Consider the following 26,268-nt stretch of genomic DNA (forward strand, 5'->3'; position numbering starts at 1 on the left):
CTTGAATTCCACCTTATGTATATAGTATCTGCTGTTAGGATAAATGGATTCACTGTTTAGCAGCACTGCATAGCCTTATTGACTGGCGTGGATTCATCCTGAAAATTGACTTAAAAAGCGGTTTAAAAAAAACCCACATTTTTTCACTAGTCCATTATAGACTTGAGAAAATGAATTGGTCTTTCCCTGGTGTGTCTGTTTTTATTGTGTGGATTCTGCTATGAACTGGAGACTGTGAAAAATCTGAAGGCAGTAAGTAAAAGCAAAGACTGAAGAAAATAATGAGAGTAAGAATGGCATGAAAAAAGTGTAACTCATGACTTTAGGGGGAAGGGTGTACAAATAGTGAATTACAAAAAGGAAATTGAAAATATGTCTATGCTACTTTGATCTGCAGTGCTGTTTTAGCTTTAAAATACAAATAGGGTTTTTAATTTGTAGTAGTTACCAAGAGAATGAAAATCCAAGCTGGTACCTCAGAAATGCTTTAATATACTCATAAAGTATATTAAAGTTCATAAAGATAACATTAAGTGTGTTAGAAGGGATGCTGACATTTTGAGTTTATGGACAAGAGATGAGGCTCTAACAAATGCTGTAAGGCTGATGTAGTGTCTGCTTAGATTTTTGTAGCCTCACCTAAAGACTGACTAAACTTATCTGTACAAGGTTAAGCGTTAGCTGTGTGCATTGAAGAAGCTCCAGGTATTTAGAGGAAAATGAGAGGAAGGTTACTTGAAAAACTATTCTGTGTACTTAAGGTACTGTATGAAGTCTAAGCTAGTTTTTTGGGTCTAATTATACATGCTGTTCATGTCTGCCATAAATCCTTCAGTCAGTACCTTGTGTGCTTGCGCTGGAAAATAGTTTAGTTAATGTTGTTGGTTTTAATGATTTGGATACTTCAGTTATTCACTGTGGGAATGACCTGGCCCATTGCAGTGATGTGTGTGATTGCCATTTTGGATTACTTGATAGATAAGTCCACAGCCCAAATTCTTTGACTCTGTTACTTTCCATAAAGTAACCAACAATAGTTGTCCATAATTATGTCCAGTGTTTCATCAACAGCATCCTTCTTGGTTGTACCCATCATAGCAGAATCTCAAATGCTCTCAAGTCATACTCAGGAGCTGATGCAACCTGCCAAAGGAACCTCTGTCCTTATGGAGCTAGGAGAGCCGTGTTTGCTTAGTGATGGCATGCTGCAAGAGAGTTGTTAATATTCTTTTGATGTTGTGCTTGACAGGGTATCTCACTCCTTCATGGTTTCTATTGCACAAACAATGAGTATGATAGGCAGCTACCCTGATGATGATGGTCATTGAACCAAAGACAGAAATAGATGTAAAGACATGTATTTGAACTAAGTGCCCATCCCAACACTGTTTTTGCTAAAAATAGTGGGACCTGGTTTTAAGTAACCAAAGTAGGTAGGGATATCTTACAAAAATATTTTTTTATTAATGTGTGTAGAAGTAGCACTAACTACAGTAGATAAATCTTAGCTTAGAACTTGGAGTAACCTTTGAGATGAAGTAAGAGACCCTTATTACATTACCTGTCATCTGTATAGCTACTTACTGAACAGTAGGTAGCCTGATACTCTTAATATGAATTAATTGTAACTAATATAACTGCAAAAGGAGGACAGTCCAGTTGGTCCTGCTACATCTCTGGTTTTGTCATACTGTTTGAAAACAGAGCTGAAATTGAACAGAAGCAAGATTCCTTCAGCGTGCTCACTAAATATTTAAGGCAAGAAAGAAAACAGTTATCACAAAATATTTAGCAATTCAGGCTCTTCAGTTGTAGCTTCTAATTTATTCCTTACCTAGTGATATGCATAAATTATTCAAGCAGGCATTTTCATTAATGTTTGTATAGGAGTTGTATACACAGTCTTAAAATAATGGTCTTTGAATGAAAGTACTGTAAGGCTTGCAAGTGAGTTATCTTGTCCTAAAGCCTTATTTTAGATTTCTCTTGGTTGAATATTCAACTTTTTTTTTTTTTTTTAAATTTGCAGATTACTGGAATCCTTGTGGAATTTACAGTGCTGAATAGAGGTGATGGGAATAGACAAAATACATATAACCTTCTCATGAAAAACCTTTTTCTTGTTTTTCACACTTAGTTTCTGTGCAGCACCATGGCAAGTGTCTTGAGGATGCTGTTAGAGAAATATCAATCTGGACATACTTACCATTAATAGCTAAAACTAGTAAGTAGACTATAAGAGTGCAAAGCAATTTTAATTTCAAGAAATTTAAACTTTACTGTTATGACGAGAAAGCAGCAGAGAGGACTGTTATAAACTGGGAGTGTGGCAAAAATGGAACAACCTGATGAGAACCAAATAAAGGTTACCTGAAGAGGGAAAATACAAAGAACAAAATATACTGTTTGGCGCTATTAATTTAAAAAATGACCAAAGATCTGAAAGATTTTTGTGGGTGAAAATTGTAATGGTGGTAAGGAGGAGAACATTAAGAAAACTTAAAAGGAGATGGGTGACTTCAGAGACTTTTGGATGCTTCTGTATTAATGCAGATTTACAGATAGCTGGAAATAGTGTTAAATGGGATTGAATTGCATTTAATTTTGTGGAGGTGGAAGGGTGTGTGAACTGTTGCGAAAAACAGCCTGACAAAATGGCTGCTGAGACCCCCATAGAGCATTACAGTTGCTAACGTGGTACTGAATAAAATAGGTCATAATGGATGCTTTCAGGTTCTTGAAAATAGTGGCTAATACTCTTTGATTGCATCTGTTATTTGGGGGAAAGCAGAGGAAAAAGTTGTATACTGTTCAAAATGCTGAGTTTTGTTGACTTTTTTAACTTCAGTGTTCAACTTTCAAAACACTGATTCTTTAAATTTGAATAGGTAAAGTGCGGAAGGACCAGGAAAAGTCAGTTTGTTTTTTTTTTTTTTTTTAAATTAAAACATCTGGTGGAGTTATTTTTGATATGAGAAAACAAGCAAAGAAGTTTCGTCTGAACAAGAGTAATCATATGTACTTTTCCCCCTGAACTGATTGGAATAGAGGGTTAAGATGAAAGAGCCTCCTCAACCATAAATGTAACACTGATGGTGCAAACATTGTCAAGGAAAGCTAGAGAACTATTGTAATGCCTAATGTAATCAGCTAAAAGTATGATAAATGGAGAACAAGCTTTCACTAATTGGATATGAACAAAAGAAGGTATAGCATAAAGCAGTGAATGAGATATAATTTTACTTGGCATTTTTTAACACAGCAGGGATTCTATAGCCATATGAAGCAATGAACTATAAATGACTGAAAAAATCCCATGGGAAAGTAATGTAAACTACCAAAACTTAACAGAGTAGTGGGCAGGGAGTTATACTTCTTTCATATAAGGTTTTTCCTATCAGTCACTTAAGACTTCAGGTGTTATTGTATTAAATTGCTTCTTCTGAATCTTGTTCTGCCACATAATACAAAATGAAAAATAATGCAAATACGTTTTTGATGTAAAACTAATTGCACAGAATTGAGCTGTTCTCCAGCGACTGTAGTCTTTTGAGGGATGGAAAAATTGAAAAAATAAAATAACTAGAAGTGGAAGAGCCTTGGTATTCTTTTCTTAACTTTTTTTTTTTTTAAGTTTGGAGTTGAGACAGTATTTCAGGAGGAGGTCGGGAAAAATCTTTCCCTTTAGGGAAACTGCAAAGTTCATTAGGATTATAAGTTTCTATACCATATCTTTATTGAGCTGAACGAATTTGTGTGAGATGAGGCTTTTTCTGAAACAATAAAAACTTAGAATTTTGCTGAAGACTTCCCTACAGCTTAGTGAGATGCTGTCAGGTTCTTTTGTTCTTAAGAAATCTAGGTGGCAAAAGTAGGTGTTGGAGGGGAATTTGGCATTTAAGTTCAATCTAAAAAATTAATCGGTTTGAAAAGTGGAAGTTTATCTAAAATGGAGAGGTTTTATTGACTTGTAACTAAGATATTTTAACATTTGTCTGAACTCTCATTTACTTTTTTTTTTTCTTTGTCCTTTAAAATGTACAAAGCTCTCTTCCATTATCTGCTACAAAATTAGAAATTCAGTCATTTTGACTGCTCATTGTCTCCCAATGGCATTTCAGGATTTTGTACTTAGAAAACTTGGAGACATCTGTTTTGAGCACTTATATGAAAATGAAACTAATATTTTAATGCCTTTTTGAAATACCTGGTTCCTGGGCTGTTGTGCAGAGTGTATAGAGTGGACTCTGCCTTTGTACACTGTCCGGAGAAATTCACTCTCCCTAAGTGGTGATGTTTGCAGAGTGTGCAGAACAGGAGTTGGCCAGATCATACCAAGGAAATGTTAGGGTCAGGTTTGCATTGCTCATCTGCTCTTCCTTCAGTGTATTTGCCTTTTGTTTCAAAAGCAAGACAGCGTGTTGCTCATCTCTTCGTGAGAGGGGATGGAGATAATGTGACTATCCTGTCTCCATGCTTAATTGAGTGAACTCCTGGACAGTTTCATAAAGCAGGAGAAATGCAGGTGGTGGTAATCCCATGAAGGGAAATACCTCTGTGGAAGGAGTGTGCTTTTGTTCAGAACTGTAGCTTGCTTGTCAAGTAATTTGCCTTTTTTTTTTTTTAAGTTTATTATTGATTTGAAACTGAGTAGGTTGCTGGAGGAAGTAATTAATTTTTCATTTGCTATAATGAAAAATGCAAGCTTGATCTGCAATTTTAAAAGTTGGAGGGGTTCATCAGAGCTCTAAAATCCTAAAGTTTAGCCTTTGTGTGTTTTAATCAGTGATATGATGATGTGAAATGCATATATGACCTCTGAAATGAGTCAGACTCCTGTTGCCTTGTTTGATGATTGAGCTGAAATGTCACTTTTGTTGGATTCTTGTTGAAACTGAGTAGCAGAGGAAGGATGTAGAATAGAATGCTTTAAGCATCACATGGTAGCCCTATTGGGGATACTGCTTTGGAGGTGGAAAGTATATGTTATAACGAAGGAATTGATACCAGATCTTTTGACCTTTGTGGGGATGATTATTTAATTACCAAGCTGTTTTATTTGAAGGATCAGTGCATGAATTAAAAATAATTTCCTGTCACAGAGCTCATTTAGGGAAAGTGGCTGTTGTCAGAAGTACTGAACTACCCTTGGGAGAGGAAAATGTGGGAGCCCAGTCAGTGAAGTTAATTGCAGCTTAAAGGTGCAGGTCCTCAGTGCTGTGGAGAGTCAAGTGGTGACTCTGTGGTGCTATGGCTGTCTATCTACACCAGTAGGTAGCGGGGAAGTAGCAGGAGTGTATCTGTGGAGTGAAATGGCTCATGCTGAAGACATGGTGTTCCTCCTTTCTGCCTTTCAGTATCTGTGCTTGGTTCTTGTCTGGTGTTGAGGGCTTGGTGTCTGCTTGTGGTGGTTTGCTGTATCCAGCAGGTATCTGGTTCATGCGCTTTGAGAGAGCTGAGTGTTAGAGACAAATGTGCTTTAAGTGAGGATGATTGAGAGATTGACTTTAAAAAAAAAAAAAAAAGGCACTCCGGATTTGAACTTAAATACTGATGTGTACTGAAGTCACTCTAATTGCTTGCTTGGGACTGCCCTCCTGGTGCTCTAGCACTTCTCTGATCTTGTGCTGGGTTGTTTCCATGCTCTGAACACACCAGACATATTATTGATCAAGTTAGTTAAAACTTTTCTCTACTGATTTTTTTTATATGAAAATATTTCATCGGAGTGTGTGACAGATGCTGTAGCCATGTATAGAAACCAACTCAGTTGGGGTAGGTCAGTAAAGTGCTTTTGTTGCCTTGGTTGTCTGCAGGGCTTTGATGCTGTACCCCAGACCTGTGGGGTTTGGAGAAATGTTCAGGCATTTTAGTGATCAGGTCTTAAACTTTGGGCTGAGCAGGTCTGAATCATTAGGCTTCACTTGTTCTAGAGATTTGCCTCTCTTGGGCAGCAGTGGCAGAGTGCAGGCAGTTCCTTCCTCTGAAGCCACAGGTATGTGGTGAGGGCGCTGCCATCAGCAGTTCTGGATCAGTGTCTCCTGCTGCCATAATTCTGGCTTGAACTTACTGTTATTGTGGTGGGTTTCCCCAAGAAACCAAGTTGGTGTACATCTATTATTGCCTGTTTGCTTTGTGCTGATCTCTAGACCACTCCAGAGGTGATGGAAAGTGCTGTATGTAGTAATTTTAGTGCAAATGAACATTGTTGGTGTGACGAGAAAAAGACAGGTTTACCATCTTCCTCTGTAAGAAATAGGCTGCAGCAGGATAGTTTCCTGCTGCCTCACTTCCTTGGATACAGAACATAAGGTCCCTTGGATTCCTCTTTTGGGGCTTTGAGTGTCCTGTCTTTTTCCTGACTTTATCCTTCACCCATGTCCTCAGCAGCAGCTATTTGATTGTGCAAATTCATTGCTCCTGTGGTTCATATTGTCCCAGTTGTGGTATTTGTTATCAGCTGTGGTTGTGGTTATTCCAGGATGATCTGTTTTCAGACACTATTAATGAACAATACTATTTGGCAGTAGTATCTCTAATTTCTTGTCTGTGTGGGTGTAGATACTGGTGAACAGGCCTCAGGCTGAATTTTTTTTTTAGTAGTTGAGTGAGCTCTAGACAGAGATGGACCTAAGGCAGGTTTTCTGTGAATAATGTTCACAAGTACTTAGAAAATTACTTTTACAACTGCTACAAGACTGTGCTGTCAACTAAGAGTAGTTCTCTTTTCTCTCTTTTGTGTAGTACTACACACGCAGCCTTTTGTTAAATGTTAAATTTGCTGCTTATCTGTATGAGAAAGTGGAGGAAAGAAAAGAAAGAAATGTGTATCAGCAAGCTGATGTGGCTCTTTGCATAGGTTAATGAATGCTGGAGCTGATGGCATCAGGACACATGATAGGGACAAGGAGAATGAATACCTGATTAACCTTTTGAGAGGCAGTGTAGATTTTGTGTCTTGAGTTAATGTCATCACACACCCTAATAGTGGAGAAGTGGGGAAAAGAGAGCAGGTAAGGGAATAGGTATCAGAGATATAGGTTCACACTATGTGAAGAGTTGGATTGGTGAGCAGGGGCATCTTAAAAGATCCTATTAAGCAGCATTGTATTTAAAACCAGATACTGTCCTTGTCTGTTAGCTGTATCACTCAATAAACAGCTGCCAGGCAGTTGTGGAGTCTGCCTGATTCCACATATGTGATCCTGGTGCCATTTTTCTAGGGAGGAGTGTTAAACAAGAAACTGAATTGTTTATGAGGTGTCTGAAAGATTGAAAAACTCAAGATGGGAGACAGGAAATGAAGACACAATTTGTGAGGTATAAGGTATAGATGTTGTATTTCCTTTTACGGTTGTTGTGATTTTAGGTTCTATTCTTTTACCTTGTTTACAAAAGGCATCTGTCACTTGTTTACTTTCAACAAGGAAACACTATATAAAGGATGAGTATGAGATACTGTTTTACTTAAAACTGCTGAATTGTCTGTAGGCAGCAACTAGGATCTTTTGATAGCGGTTTGAAACCAACCACCCCCTCAAACCCTTAATTTATCTTGTTTATTGTACAGGAAGAATGGTAATCAGTGTTTGACTAGTTGGTGCAAGCTAATAGGCATATTGAGTAGTAACTTGGATTTACAGAAATTCATGTCTTCTGTTTAGATACAGTACCCCTCCTGGTTTCTGCCTCTGTGTTGCTGTGCTAATTGGGCAGTGCTTCAAGTTTTATTCCTGGACTTTAGTTGGTTATATAACATTGCATGAATTCTTGCAGTCCCTGTGTAGCTGATGTTTAATGTCAGCTCACCTGTTGACCTGTAATGTTACTGGCCTTCTAAAGTAGGCTGGTGACAGTTCTGAAAGTGAAATTGTTTTTAATATGGGTTTAGCTGTTGACAAATTTGTGACAGCATATCATCTCCCTTGTCTGCTTTTTGTAGCGAAGGAGCATCCCTGTCCAGGAAGTGTATTTCCTAGATTTATCTCTTGTAATTTTGTTTGGCTGGGGCCCCTGCATCAAACTGGTATTCTACGCATTTAGTAAGAAGCCAGGGGAGCTTAGCACTTGTTTGTATAGCTCGATTTCTTTCATAAAACTTTTTAAAAGATATGTTTGTTCTTGGGTGGTATCAACACTATGTTTCTAAAGGATACTTTGAAAGTAACTTTAGTCAAATATTGGGCTTTGGTTTCTTATGATACTTGCTGCAAAAGTTTTCCCCTGCCCTCATTGATTTCTTATTGTACCATATTGTAAGAGTAGAAGGAAAGTATTTTTGTGTAACTGAATATGTGTTAATCATAAATCTCTCCTGCAGCCATAAGTTGGTATGAAAAGGTTTGTGGAAGAAGTAGGGCTGTGGTCTTTCTTGTCTTGGACTCTAGCAATTGCCTGGTGCTTCCCTCTGAGACTGAGAGTAGGAGCTAGGGGCCCTTGTAAATGTGAGTTGTGCTCTGATCCAAGCACTGAGTTGTAGGGGAAGGAGCTGTGCTGACTTGCGGGATCAGGAAGGACAAACAGACTGACAGGTCCTTTGCAGAGAAGCTGCAGTGCCAACAGATTTGTGTGAGACAGATTGGCTTGAGTAAGTGGAGGATGGAGATCTTTGGGGGAGGCTGACTCCTGCCGCTAGGCCAGGTGGTGAAGGATGCCATAGACGTAATCATGGACAAGAGGCAGATAAAGCCAGCTCTAGAAAACTGGAGGAAATGTGATCCTTCCAAGACACTATTACACATGTGAGACAGTGAAAACAATTGAGGAGCCTTCCTGAATATGTGGAGAATGATTTCTTAACACAAATGATTGAGTTAACTAGAGGAAGTGCTGTGCTAGACCTCTTACAAAGAGGAACGAGGTAATCAGGGATGTGAAGCCTGGGACTACTGTGAAATGGTGAGGTTTAGGTTTCCAAGAGGAGTAAGACAAACAGTCAAATTGCAACCGTGAATTTTGGAAGTGCAGTATTTTTTTCCCAAGCCAAGGATTTACTTGCCAGGGTGTCATGAAAGGCTGATTTGGAAGTCAAAGTGGCTCAGGAGAGCCACTCATACTCAATATAGTCTTCTCCAAAGGAACTTGGACAGAGTTCAGATGAATAGAGCAAATGAAGGCAGGTGTAGGTTTCCTGGAGACTGAGTATGCAGGGGCATAATTAAGGAAATCAGAGCTCTGCTGATGTTGAATATGTTGATGGATGTGAAGGGACAGGAGGAAGTTTTTGTGTAGAAGCTGAATTTGTGAGGTAGTCAACTTAAGTAAACTACTACATGATTGAAAAAATTGGCTGTAATTGTTGTTCAGTTTTGTTTAGTGCCTTTTTTTTTTTTTTTTAAAGCTCGGACAGTGGGAGAAGAACTTGCAAAGCAGAACAGACTAAATTTATTTCTATTATGTTGACAAATGGGCAAATACATGATTAATCAATAGTCCTTGGTTGTGCAATGTGAGAGACACTATGTGTCCATTTATTGCATCATATTTGAGAAGAGGAAGCCTCTTCACTATAATTTAAAAGCTTATTATGGAAGTATGATCTATGGTGTTTTAGTTATTTATTTAATTATTTTCTAAACTTGGAGGATGTTTTTATAAATTGCTTGTCACCCATAGCAGAACTATCAGGTTCAGCTTTGGGGAAGCCTTTTTCAGTGAATATTTTCATTGGCATAATAAAATTACCAAAGTACTGATGTGGTTCTGAGAAGGTATAAAAAGCTATTAATAAAAGTGTGCACAAACCTCCACTTGTATCTTAATTTAAATAAAAGTTGAGTGTAAAATTTCAAGAATAATGTCCAGGGAATTTAATAATAGCTCATGTTGATGACAAACTTTGATTTATAATTTTGCTGATCTTGTGGTTGATGCTTTCCGGTTTTGTATGTGGTGCTTTAGCTGTTTGCAAGCTCTTCAGTTCAACTTTGGAGATGGTCTCATTCCAACACATGCAGCTATCCTACTTAACTAGCACTTCTGGATGCTGCTGCTGGTTTAAGTATTGGAACTGTCAATCCCCTAGAAATGTTCCTGAACCCAAGAAAAAGTTAATTTGCTGACTCTGATTCAGATTTTTATGTTTTCTTTAAAGGCCTTTCCTGAATATAAGAAGGGTGATTGTATTGCCTGACTAATGTTCATGCTCTGTGGAGGTGAGAAGCTCTACTTGAAATGTGTTGGAGACTAACATGGGGGGAAAAAAAAAAAACCCAACTTAAAAGAACCCGTGGAGGGAGGAGGCAGCAAAAAGCTGTGATAACAAGTTTTATGTACTGTGACACTTGTGTAGCATTAGGGCTTTGGCAGGTCTGCTGTCTGCTGCAGTGAAGGCTTGGCGCTGGAAGCCTGCCCGGCTTGGCCTGCCTCTTGGCACTCCTAGGGCACTCACTTGTGCTGTGAGCAAGGATCCCCAGCGCCTTTGAGTGTGGATGACTTAGTACTGCTTGCTTGTATGCATTTAGCAGCTGCAATCCTTGTGTATGTGGGAGGGAAGGGACTGTGGTTGAAGGGCTTTGAGTGCTGTTGCCTGATAAAATTAGAGCCTGGGTTTTATGAACCTTTCTTTTTGTAGAAGAGTGAAATGCAGAGTGGTCGATCTTGGGCAGCCTCACTGCCTGCCACTGTGAGTGGCTGTGGAGATTTGAAAACCTATTGTTGTTCTTTTTTCTCTTCTGCTTTCAGTAAGTTCCTGCTTTGCTTGCTCCTAAATTCTAGGTAGGCTAAACTTAACTATTTATGTGTTTGCTTGTGTTGTTTACCTTATTTAGCACAGCAAAAATTTTGGGAACTGTGGAAACCACTGTTGTATCTCTTGTACTTTTCAAAATCTCTGAATTTGACTAGCAAATGTAATTTTTATTTTTCGTGTGATAGTTAAAGTGTAATTTGCATTTGATTTCTACTTGTTGAATGTTTGGAAGGGTTTTTATTATCATTCTTGAGTATAGGTTGAACTGAGCCTGAAGTTTTGTCATGTGATTCTTGTTCAGTATCTGTGGAGCTCAAAATTGGCAGATAAACTTAGACAGTGAATGCTGCAGTACGGACACTTGTTGACAGCAGTTTCCCATTTACTCTTCTCTTTTTTTCTTTAGAGGAAGTACTGTAACTCTGCTTCAAGTTAACTTCCATAACTTAAGAGAAAGGTGTAGGGTTTCTTATGTTTTAATGTGTCTAACTCAGTGTTTGTCTCATAATAAAGTTTGCTTCTGTGCCAGTTTTTCTTTTTTTTTGGGCAGAGAATTTTCCAGTCTAACTAACAAAAACTGTAGTGGGTGTTTTCTGTCAATTATTTCTGAAAGCTAATTTTTTTTAATTAGGGTGCTGAGAGTCAAGAAGTGACACTGCTGTGTTAAGATTTTTAAATAAATTTATTTTAAATAAATTCTTCTTCATAAAGAAGCCCATCAGCTGAACTAAAGCTTCGAATTATTATTACAATTTTCTGCCTTCACATTTCTGTGAGTACAGCTAATTAATTAACTTTGGTAAATTCATTTTGCAGGCATGCATGCCTGTGTATTCTCTGCACCAATATTCATTCTGCAGGAGAAATTTCTATTGTATGCCTTCAAGCAGTTAAGCCAACAGTAGCCTTCTCACAGCACAAATAGATCACATGTTCTTTAAGAAACCAGAGGTGTGGTAGGTCTGGGATGAAGCTGGCCATTTGCTTTTAAGTTTGCTTCTAAAATTTAACTTCGTTAAATTTAACTTTGCTTCTAAAATTTAAGTTTGTTTGGAGTGATACTTTCAATTTTGTTGTTATTATATTTGTTCACAGCCCTTCTCTAAAGATAGGAAAGAAAGCACTGAGGTTGCATTCAGTGGAAAAAGGTTCTGGTTTTGCTCATAGTTTTGTCCTGCTTCATGTGCTAGAGTGAAGAGGTTATGTTTTATTTTCGGGCTGTCTGGTTCTTTAGAGGAAAATGCTTTGAGAGCCATTGTCCAAGCATGTGGTGGTTAACATTTCTTGGACAAGTTGCTGTAAAATCTGTTGTACATAGCATGATAGGTAGGGTTGGTAAGGTATGTTTGATAAGCTGAAGAGGTGAGGGGTGCGGGTCATAGATTCGAGAGTGAGAAATCTATGTGCATATGTGGACTAGAAACTGGCTTTTTTTTTAGGGAGAGTATTTTGACAGAGGCTTGTGAAGAGCTCTTGGGTTTTGAACTTCGGTTGTGATCCAGGCTTGCTTTGAAAAGTAGACTGAGTAGTTAGTCTCAGGTATGTAGTGCATCCATACCTAAAAGACTTCATTCAGGGTTTTTATGGAGCTTTGCTTGTCTGTTGTATTTGCATTTACATATATTTTAGAACACTTACTACGTTTGAAGGAGAAACCTCGACATTTCTCCTTGAGAAATGTTATGTTAACATTATCTAACAGGAGCCTGTAAGTTGCTGCCTGTCCTACGTAGCCCCACAGGGGGAGAGTACTTTGAAATGGGACAAGGGTTTCATTGTGAGCCTGTGATCGTATTTCAAACAGTCTGGGGCAGCGGAGGTGCAAGGAAGCGTGTGTGAGGATTCCTGCCAAGTTCAGGCTCTGTGGTGTGGGCAGGCAGTGGCTGGATACAGAACCAGTGTGCCTGTAGCAGCAGTACCATCCACACCTGCAAGAGAGCGCCCTGCTGCTCTGGCTTGTGTGGAGTGTTTAAAGTGTCTTTGGCCAGAGCTGTACTGTGGGATGGTAGAATGTGTCTTTGTATTTCCTTTGTTCTTCTGCTGTCTACTCTTTGTTTTTTCTATAGTGTTCTCAATTTTTGATCCTTAGTTTTGGCTGGTTTTTTTATCACTGACAATACCTAGCGTAAGTGGACATGGTTGTGGAATTTCCTCACATTTCCTCCCCATAATCTTTCAGTATTGTTTTCCCTTTTCCTTCATCTGTTGCATAAGTGATGCACCATATGTTGAATATAATCAGCCATTGTGCAAGGTTAGTGATCGTGCATTATGGTCTTGGGCAAGAAAACGTAGAGTACGGACCTAGAGGACGGTGGTGTTTGTAGCTCCTATGCTAGAACAACTTTTAGATTCTGTGCTAGATAGCAAGCTGTGAGCTTTACCATTAGAGATTGCTTTAGTTATATATGTAATTGGACTGAGAGAGATGGAAAGATTATACTATTTTGGGAATAGAGAAAGAAGTAATATTTTCTGAGAAAGCAGCTACTACTGTCTTATTTCGCTTCTTGACTTATCATCCTGCCCACCCCCATCAGCTATTTACTGAAGCAAGAATTATCTTGTATCTGCTTTCCATCATGGAAAGTGAACTTTGAATGTGTCAATGAGTTTCAAAGCTTGCATTTCTTCTTTCAGGCCTCTGAATACATTTACATTGTTTCAACAAGAAGGATGCTTAAATTATGAAACTAAACTTTGAAACTTTAGGTAGCTTGATTAATTTTCTTCTTAAATTAAGGAGATTTACCTGTCCTCCTCCCCTCCAAAGAACCTACACTTTTTTTTCTCACTTGAACCCTTGAGAAGAATTGCCTTGCTTTCAGCATGTCCTTTTCTGCCAGCCTATATACACATGGTAAAATAGATGAATATTTGACATTTACCGTGTTAAAACAAAAAGCCAACAAAATTCATGAAAATCTCCGAGAGCTGCATCTTATCCAGGTGGCCTGCTGTTTGAAATATGACTCCTGGTGTGTATTGTACTCTTAGCCCTAGGATTCAGTAATGAGATTGAGTGGTATCTTGCGTGAGCACTTCTGGATGATTGACAGTGAGGTGATGTGAATCATCATTTATCAGGATATTATCATGCCTACCCTTGATAATTTCTCCCTGCTGTCTGGGGAGGTGGTGAAGACAGATAGGACTTTGTGATGTCAAAGTAATTAGTGTGTGTTGGTTTCCAGCTGAACAAACTGGAAACTAATGATCAGGTAAATGAAGATGAAGTGCATTAGTGTAAGGATGAAGGTGCAAGGACCTTGGGGAAGAGCTTATCAAAATTTCATGGGGGTTATTTGAATATCTTACAATTTGTGCAGTTGCAAGCAATATTTTTAAACTACTAAAGGATACTTCTGCAACAGTCTATTTACATGTCCTTTGTTGATATCTCTTCTAGTGAGAGGGTCAGCACTAGGGTTAAGGACATTAAACTCTCTCTTGTAAGGACTGGGAACTCCTTGTGATTTTCATAAAATCTAAGTAGTTAATTTCCAGCAAATGGCAGCAATTTTGAGTTAAATGTTAAGGAATTTCAGTGTATGCTGAAGAGGTTAGATTTTCCAATGACTCAACCTATTTTAACGTGGGGAGATTACTGTCATTTGGCTTTTTTATATTTAACCCATGACTGGATCTGTTACATTATTACAGTATTTTACTGTTGTTTGGTACATCTTTAAATATCTTTAGAAAGGTGGACTTCACTACATAATTTGTGCTATTGCAACAGGCATTTAACAGGCCTTGTAGTTTCTTGGTGCAAGTTCTGAAAATTTTATGGATGTGTCGTTAGTGAAATATTTTTATAACCTGAGAAAACTTTGTGTAGGTGTGTACAGCTATGCCAGTATTTCAAATAATTCTTAATGCACAAGACAGGCTGAATATAATTGCTATACCAGCAGCAAGTGATCTGAGTTAATTTTATCATGTGTGATTAGATATTGCTAATTGTAATTAACTGATTGAAAAGCTATCTGTTTTACATGCTTGCTTTTCAATTATTAAAATGGTAATTTACTCTTTGCCATTTATCAGTAAACTTGTATTAATAACTCAGTTTCCCAGATACCTCCAAGAATAACATACTTGTGACAGCAAAGTTTTATAATTAAAGCCGCGTAGCGAAATGATTCTTTTGGCTAATTTTTGTGTACACAGCTCTTTTTTTTTTTATTTCAGTTGCTTCTTTGGTGGAAGTGAGTGGGCTAGAATCTCTGGCAGGAATTTGTCTGTATTAATATGGCTCATCAGAGACATTATATTTAATTGGAGAGCCCGCGGTATAGTCGCAGGAGGCTGGAGGGAATTATTTAGCATTAGCAATGGCTCGTCTGGGAGTTGTGCACTAATCAAGGAGCTTGTGTGTTAACTGTAGGGATGATGGCAGTTATGACGATTATGACATGTGAGCACATGTCTGAATGAGAACTGGACAGGCAATGAGTTAATCAAGAAATATATTAAATGGCTCCCATGCTGCTTCATTATTACTGTGTAGAGTGTCTGTCAGATTGTGTACTTTAACAAAAAATAAAATGATAGCCAACAAATTGATGTTTTTGCAGGTAAAGTTAATACCAAATTTTTAAACCAAGAACCTCTTTCCTCTCTGTTTCTGAAGCCAATGTGTGCTTTTAAGTGCTGTGTTGAGAAAGGTAAGGTGTATGCTTGGCCTGCAGAATATGTTTAAACACTCCAATCTGCAAGCTTTTGTATTTTGACAAGTGCTTGTTTTCAGTAAAGGTGAATTATTTTCCACTTTCAGTTGGATGTTTTTAACATCTTTAAGCTTTTACATAATTAATATCTTGCTAAAATATAAAATTGTTAGCAACTTAGCTTCAGGGAAGTAGGAATGCTAATATTTTCCATTATCAGAATGCTCCAAACCTTGTAAAGTAAAGAAACCAAACACAGCGCCCTTCAACTGTAATGCATGGACTATTTATATGCCAGGTAGATGCATTCTGTGCTCAGCATGGTTAGAGGCATCCATTTCCTATCTGTCATGAAGTTATCAGTTATGCTGGAAAAATTCATGTTTAGAGGAAAGGGAATTAATAAATTGAGTCCACTTTAAAAAAAGTTAAACCAACTGAATTGGATTGGTAGGCAAATTTATCCCAGAGCTACTGGGCAGGTGAACGTGTGCACTTTTCCTGCTATTGTAAGCACTGCCAAATTTAATACAACTTTCTACCAAACTGTAACCTTCATGTATTAGCTTAATTAAAGCAGTATCATGGCTACTGCCCAAAATGTTAACCTGTAGGAGGTTGTTATTGAAATCCATTATCTGTGGAGTCAGTATTAGTGGTCAGCAGCAGTAGAAGTAAAACTGCAAGTAAGACCCTCCCTTGGGTGCTGTGAGCTCAGCAGGTTAAACTGTCAAAGCTTCTTAAAGGATGGATAGTTAAACCCCCTGGAGTTAAAGGTAAACCAATCATTTGCTGTCAGCAGGAAATATGACTTTATTTAGCAGGTTGGAGGGGGAAAAAAACCCAAACCTAAATGCTAACAGGAAAGAGGATTTAGAAGGAACCATTCTGTGAGTGTGTATTGCTGTGCTATGTAGATTCCATGCAACCTAGAAAGATGTTTTAAAATTCCAGGCTTTTTTGAAATAGGAATTTTATATAGATGTTTACTCCAGTGGCTTATAAAACTATGCGTAAGGTTGGGTTAATTTATTAAACCTGTGAATATTATGTATATGTTGTGAGGAATGCAAAACTTTGTGCCTCTTAAATGGAAACAGTTGTCATCTCAGAGAAAAAGGTTTTCTTTCCTTTGGTGTTGTGCAGGTGTTGTCTGTATAGCATGTAATTATATTTCATATGTGATTTTATCATATGAAATATATTTAGCATTGACCAAGTGTGCTATATTGAAGATCTAAATATGTATTAATAGAATTTGTATGAATAGGCCACATATATTTATGATAGTGTAATCAGGTTGTTCTGGTAGTGGTACATTTTGTCTAGGTTTTACTTTATCTAAGGTGAAGATCTGGAGCATTTCTCTTAGCACTTCTGAAATTCTTGCCTCAAGGACGAGTATCCCAGAAGTGATAGCTTGTCACAGAAGGGTGGGAACTAGGTGGTGGGGGAAGCTCTTTAGTGTAATTCTTTTCATTGGAACAAGATTTGTGCTTGGGTGGGGAGAACTTGGTAGTGTTTTGCAAAGAATGCTCTTTTGTATATCAAGACCTGTTTCCTCAATACATGCACTGTTTTTAGACTAAATCTGCTTGATGTGCTGAATTAATACTGCCTAAGATTAAAGGGATGCAATGGAGGCAAAGATTCTGCTCACTGTCATTGAGTTAAGTCTGAAAAGTGGGGATCATAGGAAATATGCTACGAGGTGGAAATTTTGTTAGGGAAAATAGTCAGTAAACTAAAACCCCCCAAGTAAATGCAGGATTTTTTCTAGAGTCACAATAAAATAAAATTTTTACAATTTGAGTTGTAGTTATGGCAGAACTCTGACAGGAAAAAAAAAAGGTTGAAAATATTTTTGTCAGATGATCTGGAAAAGTATGGGGCCACACAGAGTCTGGCATCTACAACCATGAATGAATTGTCCAGTGTTGGTAGTAACTGTGTGAAAACTGTGTTTGGACAATGCAGGTTTCCTTATCTATTCCTCCATGTTTGTTAGACCATACACAATCCTTACAGACTTGGTGAGCTGGCTGCTTGTCTGTGCAGTCATTTTCAGGAGTGTTTGCTGCTTTTACTCCATTGTGCTGTTTTTATAGACTTCAGGTTGAAATCTGCATCTTGAAATCTCAGAGCTGTCTTGTCTTTTGGAAGAAGGCTTTTGAGCATAGAAAACTTAGGATGGGTTTTATGTAGGGGACTATCTTCTTCGAAGTTGTGCTATAATGAATAGTTATTATACATTGGCAGAGAAGTAATTTTCTTGCAAAACTAACAATTTTATTTAAGAACTAAGCGAAGAATTGTTTTTTTAAGAAATCTAAATGTTCACATTAGTGAAATTTTGAAGAAAAAATGCTCTACTTTTGTAAATTTCATGTAATAACATAATATTGAGAATATTTTGTAATGCATTAAGTGTTTAATTCCTTGTAGAAGCATAAGGTTATGCTTGCTGTAATGGTAATGTTGAGATTTTATGATGTAATTTTTGTTAATTAAATGTACTGCTTTAGTACTTAACCTTAGTGGAAAAACTCCTCTCACTGGATACCTGGAAGTGGTTAAGGGGTGTGTGTATGTACATATGTGTACATATGCATATAAGTTTTCTGTTGAGCATATATGTATTACATAGACATGGTAAAAAATCTGTGTTTTAGGAAACCTGCTCTTGAATTTTGTTTTCCTTAAGGTATTCTGCATTCACTCATAAACTGTTTTTTTCTGGTATTTTCTTTGGATTATTTGACATTGTAGAACTTGATTCATATTATGTCTAAATCCCTCTAAGTCTAAACGACTTGTGAAAGGAGTGCTTGAGCTCTCCAGCCTCCTCCCATTCATTCACTGTATGGCATCTGATGGTCATGTGGCTGGGAGATGGTTTAACTTGCTTGTCTGACAGAAGGTTAATTTCCCCTCCCCTTAGATTACTTTTCCGCTGTGTCTGTACAGTTCATTGATTTGTCTCAGCAGCACTGTAATTGCTGGAGTTGAGTGTGGAGGAGAGTTTAGGGGTGAGAGCATCCTTTGAGTGGCATTTGGTATATGCCTAAAGTGAGGCTTATTGTCAAACTTAATGTTAATCTCAGTATATGGTTCATTTTGGGCCTGAAGTTAATCCACACTGGGAAGAACATTACTGACTGTAGGTCTGCATCTTGCGTGATTTAAAAAGTCAATCTTCCACCTACTGATCCAGAATAGGTTGCATTTATTTGATGTCCACATTTCCCTTTTCATCTTTCTGTTAAGTACTGTTGTGTAGTTGAAGTGCCAGGTAGCTGTGAATTCACCTTGCTTGTTGTGAGCTATTCTCTGAAAACTAGAACTGGTTTTAGGAACCCTTGATCTGTGGTTACTGGGAAGTAACTTCTGCAGTCCATCCATCTGTAGACATCTGAATGGCTGTGTACTGCTGTGTTCATCTGTCTGAAAGGGGAACTCAATCCAAATTAGAGCTGAAAATGCTGGATAGGAGCATGTCATTAGTGCATACTGTGTGTTGCTTTGTACTGGAGCTGAGTTTAACGTACTTTTTCTGAATCCCAAGTATCTTCTGGAATATCTAGCTTAATTAAGAACTAAATCTCTACTATATGAAGTTTTGTAGTTTACTGCCCTTCCTACCATGTGATATTGTTTCCTAGACCTGCTTAACTACCAGTTTTCCCATCTCCTACATGTCTTAACCCCTTTAGAAAGCAAAACAAAGAAGCATGCATCAAATGCATTCCTTGGTGAGCTTGTTTTTGGGAGAGGCAGGAAAAAGAAACAGCATGAGAAAGATCTGTCCTATTGCTTTGCTAATGTGCTTAGAAGCTGAGATTCCATTAGGGAAAGGCTGACATGTGGGTGCAGATGTGTTTGAAATGCAGGGAGGCTACTAAAAACACTGTAGGGCATCACTATTTTGTTAACATCACAAAAAAATTCTTTTTCTGAAACACCTAAAGTGCAGAATCACATTACGCTGCAAAGATGAAACTCTGAGCATCCTCACAGAGCATAGCGGACTGCTCTAAATAAATATGATTAATTGGTCAACTCCTGCAACAGATGGAGACTCTTTCTGTGGTAAATACATTTATTAATGTTTTGAATGGTTAGTGTATGCTCTGAACTAAAAATCTCCTGTTTGTCCTGGAGATTTGCTCTAGATAATGTATTCCAAAGTAAAAATAGTAAAAATATGCAGACATATGAGTGCAGTTGCAAGCTTGCAGACTTTCTTCACAGCACCCCAGACATCAGCAAAGGTTGCAATGAGTGGCTGTGCTGCCTCCAGTTTTCACTTGCGCAAAGAAACTTGGTAGCTCTCCCACCAAAGTAAACACCAGTGGAAGGACGCAAGAAGAATGCTTTTCCCTCCAGATTGTTAATGTGTTTGGCTACTGATGCAATGGGTTGGAGTTAAAGATTGGGGCATTCTGGTTTTTCCCTCCTGCGTGCTCTACCTCTGTTAATTGTTCAGTTCATCCAAAGGTAGATTAGTGAACAAGGTGACTACTTTCTCAGTTATTCTACTGAAGAAAGACTGATTGTTCCAGATTGTTGAGTAAAACATGTTGGAGGTTGTAATACACGTTAACTATTTCATTCTGCTAAATTTTCAATAGCCAACTTGTGTAGTAGTTGGAGGGTTCTACACAGTAAGCACTCACAATAAAATTCTGATGGAGAAGCCTTCTTTCTCACCAATGTTCTAGAAGGTGCTTTGCAGCTATCTGTCAGAGTAGGCACGTAGGGAAGGGCTTTTACGAGCCAGGGCCATTCTGGAACTCCTCTCTAGAGTCTTATCTGTATTGTCTTCAGGACACTCGGGAGGCATTTTCTTGCTTGTTCCACAAGGAGAACAGTCTGCGAGTATCACTCTGACAGCTTTAGCATGGTCTGGTTTCACAGTACGAGCGATCAGGCCTCTAAGTACCATGGGGAGTCCTTTCCTCTTCAAGATGCAAAATAATTTTGTCTTTTTAGCAGGAAACAGTCTTCCAGAGCTTCATCCATGGAAGAGAGAATGGAGATTTACTTTTTCTTTTTTTAAGGTTGTAAAAATAAATTCATGTGTGTAAGTGAGAATGCTAACAGATGAAAGTCTTGATATATGTTGAAATGTGCTTTCTCTTGGTGTTGGTTAATAATGCAGTCTTCCTTGCCTGATTCATGTTGCTTGTCTTTTAGTGATTGTTCAGTTCAACCTGGATCCATTCCTTTTAATTTTAGTAGAAGACTCTGGATTTTTGAGGCCCTTGGTTGCTGAGGTTATATACTGTCTTCATTTTTTGACCAGTTGGCAAACTTGAAGGGTGCAAGACTGGGGAAGTTAAGAAAGGGTGTTATTTTTAAAATTAATTTTTCTCAGCTGGTGTCCATGAACCAGGGCTCTAACCCTGCAGATGCTAATGAGTGGGCTGTTTTGAGGGTCATTGCAGACTTAGAGGGGAATGTAAGTGAATGCCCTTCACCAAAACATGTCTGAGGCCCACTGAAGAATCGTTTTACAGAGTCCTTTTATAACTGTTTGTGGGCCATCAAATTAAACTAGTTTAAAATAGGCTTGCAGAGAAATCTATTTATGTTGATTCTGCAGGTTGACCTGTTTATTTGCACGAACTTTTATTTAGGTTTTTGGTATGCTAAGTAAAATTAAATATAGGAAATAGAGGCTATTTATCTTTCACAGTTTTGTTTTTTGTGTGCTTTGGATGTGTTTCCATTATTTTGTTTTAGAGTTAAATGCTGTAATGTTGTGGCAGTATTTCTTTGCAGATAGCCCTTTAAAGACTGTATGAATACTGCACACCATGTGCTTATACTTACTGTATTATTGGTGTGTGTGTATTTTAATGTCAAGCCACTAAAGACACTTAGGTCAGATGAAAAATACGTTTTTGGCAAAGCAATATATTTTAATATTTTTTGCATCTGTTTAATTTTTTATTTTTAAAAAAAAACCCCTCAAGACTGTTCAGTGCCACAGGCTTTTTGTTCTGTTTTGTCTGTCTCTCTTGGCAATAGTGCTGGCAAGGTTTGAGGTGGTTGGTTTTTTTTAGCTACCTTACAAAGGATTTACTCATTAGCCCTATTTTATGGGTTGAGCTAATTGTGATTTGTCTTGCTGAGCGGTATTATGCAGTTTGGGCCAATTAAGTGAATCCACTTACACCAACGGATGTTGTTCCAATGTGTAATATTGATTTGAGCTATAAAAGGCTTGTTTGATTAGATTTCTTTGTCTAAACAATGCTCAATCTTATCTAGTGTACTAAACAAAAGTATTCTCTTCACTGAGGTTGTTTTAATTGCTCCTTAGGTTTGATTAGCACTGTATATGCAGCTATAACAGTTTCCCTATAATATAAATTCTAAAACAGCACAGAAGAATTAGGGGAAAAATGCAGCCTGCAACTCAGTATAACTGTCTCTGCTGAATGAATATCAACTTGTGTTGAGACATGGGGATGTGTAGGCTGACCTACTCTGAAAAACAGGGACACTGGGGAATCCCAGACATTTACCTCCTCAGAGATGGAGGAAAGGGGGAGTGTGTGTGTGTGTCTATGTGTTAATTAGACATTTACACTGAAGTAAATTACATCTGTCACATAAGCCTCAGAAACTGCTGAAGTATATAAAATCATCTGTAGAACTGTGCAGATGATATTAAACACTTGATTAGGAAATGCATGTAAATTTTTGTTTTTTTGTTGACAAAGTCAGCCTTTACTTTTTGGAGTTAGTAAATGAGAATGATTGATTGTGAAACAGACTGGGGAGAAAAGCACTTTTTGTCATGAACTAGATCTATAAGAAGGTAACAAACTTGAGCTGCTGAATAATTATAATGCTAGGGATCAGTAAATTCTCTTGGTGTCTTTGTTTTATAGGCTGTATATGCACTGAAAGTAAGTGGCTTAGTTCTTTGCCTTAAAATAATTTTTAACACATTCTGTATTCATGCTGAGAACTCTTCTGCATTTAAATGTTGAGACATGCACATTTGAATGTAATTTGTTTATAATGTAGATTTCAGCCAGTGATCTCCAGCAACTTAGTGGCCCTAGAGAAGGTTACCTTGATACCGCTGTGTTAAACAGAGCAGGAGGAGACCTATATTTTAGGTAGGAGACCTATGTATATATCTCCAGGAGACCTATGCATATTTTAGTTAGCAAGTTACTAATTTTGATTTCTTAAAATGATGATTATTTGAGATACAGGTTTAATTATGAGGATAATTCAGTAAATGGGCTATGCAAGAGAGCGTGCTACTGTCAAATGAACACATGTCATTCTCCAGGATAAAGGAGAGCTAAAATAATCTAGGTTGTTTGGTTATGTCCTAGCTCTGAGTGCAGTCGTTCTAAACTGGGTTATCTGCAAGGCAGATATTGACTATTTTTGTGGTGCTCATATCCAAAACTTTAGGTTAGGGACATATTTGTCTTCTGGAGTATGATGCCAAGCTCTGGCACCAAACATAGTTTATAAATCCTCCTGGAATATTGAAACATAATCTCCAAAACTAATTTCTGTGGTTGTTATCACCTCTTACTATACTCTGCACCCTGAGAGCTGCTGCAGTGTGGAGTGGTGCTTGAAACCAGTCCAGGCCGAAAATGACTGACAAATCATCCCCAATGGACTACTTGCTTTACTTGAATATTTGCTGGAAAGGTGGTGAAAAAACATGAAGCTGTTCCTGTGTAAAGATCTGGCAAGATTTGCTGATTTAGATGCCTTGCCATGAAGGTGGCTGCTGGCCCTAAACTGGTTTTGTAACCAGTGGTCACTTCTGTGCAGTTTGCTTCTGAATGAATAAGCTTGGACTTGAGCTACTTCTTATGTCTGTTTGTTGTCAGGAAGACTTGTGTAATAAAATAATTGTTGTACTTTAAATTATTTCCAGTTGACTTTGTATCTTAATACAAAAATAGTTACACCATTTAATAGTATTCATTCTAATGTTGTTCTGCTAACACTTCCCGTTAAATCCCGAGTTTTATTATTAGTAGCTTTATTATTATTAGTATTATTAGTAGCTTTATTATTAGTATTATTAGTATCTATCTCTCATAGATATAGGAGTCTGTGATGAGCTGGCTGTTTGTGATTGGTTTGGATTCCCATAGGTGACTGTATTTAGTCTCTAGGTTTTGAATTAGATTGAGGTTCTATAAAATGAAGATTAAGTAGGTTTTGGTTTTGTTGTTTTTGAAATATAATTAGCCTTTATGAAATAGACTACTTAAAGTGTAAAACTTCTACAGAAATTAATCTGCTTTTACACACAAGAGATCTTTCCATGATATCTAGTCGTTTGTATTCTCTAACATAACAAGCCCTTGGTAGCTTCTTGAGACTTCTTTTGAGGCCCAGGTATCCCAATGTGATTAAAACATGCAGTATAAACCATTAAGCACTCTGTTTCAACTGTTTCCCAGCCTTTGTTGTTATCCATTCATGCTTGAGATTGCAGGGTCAATTCAGATATTTATGAAGGAATTGCATTTTTTTCAAGAATCTCCTGGGACTTGCTTCTTTTTGTTGACATTGGGGTTTTTTGTGAGCTAAAACAGAAAAGAGAAATTACACCTCTGAGGTTTTAGCTGGTAAGGACAGCTAAATACCTAGAATTGTGTGATTTAAGTCAAGTACTTAAGCAATCCTTCAATTTGAAAATCAATATATTTGAAATTTGTGGTGTTTGAGGAAGGCGAGTTGCTGGATTCTTTGGACTGTCTAGAAATATTGCAATATAAGTTAGCTTCTGCAGAGGTAAAGATTTAGTGAGTTACTGTGTGAAGTAGGCAGCACTTGGTAGTAAGCTGAAAGTTTTAATTGTCATGCAGACTGAAATGATGGCTTTTGTTATAATGTTTGCTGGTAATTGCATTTGTACTATACTAAAAAAAATCTGTGATACATTTTTGTTACAATATTTGGGATCTTCTTCATGAACTACAGTGCATTGTCAAAGAAATCTAAATGCTAAGGAGAAATGTCATTGTGAATTACCAAGTGGCCAATTTTCAGTTTGTATATGTGCTGGTTTACTCACAATAAAAGTAGATATGAACTCATAATAAAAGTAGGTATGAGAAGCCTCCTAGATGGAACAGCCATCACTGGATCCTGAAAATCTGGAGGTTTTGAACTAGTAGAGCTGGAATGGAGACCTATTTTTTTTGAGAGATTTGCCTGGTGCATTCAAGGCTGAACTAGGGAAGGCACCAACAACTTGCAGTAAGGTGAACTAGGAGAAATGGATTTACCAGATTACTGGGTAATGTGGGAAACAAAGAGTTGAAACTCCAAAGAGTTGAATAGCAATGAAGCATTTCAGAAAGGAATGGGGGAATATTGGGGAAAAGCACACAAGACTGTTTATGTGTATAAAATCAATTGGTTGGTGATATCTTCTGTGGCTGCTTTTGGTACTGTAGTACCAAACTGGAGTGGGTACTATATTGATGTCTTAGCGCAAGAAGTGGGTGTGTGTTTTCATCTTGATACCTAGAAATAGCTAAGGATATTTAGTCCTTTTTTGTAAAGAAGCTTTTGGTTTCGTAAAACATACATTCTTAATTAAGCTTAAGCTTGAATCACTTTGTTTAGAAATGTAAGCTACATTGGGATTCAGAACAACCTTAAGCATAGAAACTGATCATGAAGATAAAGGAGCACATGCTGTTTCTTCAACATAGTGCTGCAACAGGCTAATCTTGGTAGCATTTGATCAAAATAGATTACTTAGTTGCTAAGGTCTATGTACTAGAAAGAACTAAAACCTGCTGTATGATTGTCTGTGCTACTGCTCTAAGATTTTTTTTTTCGGTTTTGCTCTGTTTATATTGTGAGACTAGCACTGTGGTGATAAAATAAAAGTTGTGACTTTATAGAAGCAATAGTTGAAATGTGAGACGTGTGGTGATTCCAGGAGGTTATGTGAGCTCTCATATACTTGAGAATACAGCAAATTCAGAAGCTATTTAAGAGATGCCTCCAGAAAGAAACGTGGAATTAGGTAGCAAGTTAATACACTCCTTGTTGGCAGGATTAACTTTTGACAAGTTCAGAAAAGGTCAGTAAAACTGAAGAAAAAATTAAAATGCTTAGTAAGTGACTCACTTCCTTGTCATACATGTTTGTTATATTTACCTGCTACTTATTTCTCATTGTATTGTATAAAATATTGTCTGACTGCTGCCTTTCAGTGTTTGTAGGTGATTTTTTTTCTGGACTTGTTTCTTCTGAATGAGCCAATAGTGTATCCAGACTACATAACTTCTAACTAGTTTGACATTCTTGACAGCCTTTATACTACTTGCAAATAAAATTCCTTTTCACAAAGAACAAAATTTCCTGTTCATAAACCAAAAATATTATGCAGAATCACAGAATATTGAGTGGAAGGGACCTACAAGGATTATAATGTCCGGCTCTTAAGTGAATGACTCATGCCGGGATCAAAACCATAAGCTTGGTGTTATTTGCACCATGCTCTGACCAATTGAACTCATCTCTGCATCTTACATTTCTCAAATGTTAATAGTAATTTTCTAAAATCACTCCATTTTTAGTCAATATATTCTCAGTTTCAAATACTGAAGATGATATCAAATAGTTTTAAAAATTGGTAAGCATTGGAAATGTCAAATTGTCATTCTAAACAAGTCTTACTAACAGCTAACAAGCTTACACAGTTTAAGCATTGGCATGCTTTCTTAAATATGTACTGCAAGGGAGCTTACAAAAAGCAGAATGAAGAAAAACTGGTTGTTTGTTTCATGGTTATACGTGTATCTTACTTAAAAGAAAAGTATTTTGAACTCTCAAAGCATGTTAAAGACCAATCTAATTAAACTTTCTGAACTTAAAGATAAGAAT

General features: G+C 37.5%; 1 protein-coding gene across 1 annotated transcript in view; it reads left to right on the forward strand.

The window, feature by feature from the left end:
• The window catches only part of PCCA (propionyl-CoA carboxylase subunit alpha), a 270,508-nt gene that overhangs the window by 12,669 nt on the left and 231,571 nt on the right, over positions 1 to 26,268 (forward strand). The gene's annotated exons all lie outside the window — the stretch shown is intronic.

This window comes from Sylvia atricapilla, chromosome 2, assembly GCF_009819655.1.
Source record: "Sylvia atricapilla isolate bSylAtr1 chromosome 2, bSylAtr1.pri, whole genome shotgun sequence".
Classification (NCBI taxonomy): Eukaryota; Metazoa; Chordata; class Aves; order Passeriformes; family Sylviidae; genus Sylvia; species Sylvia atricapilla.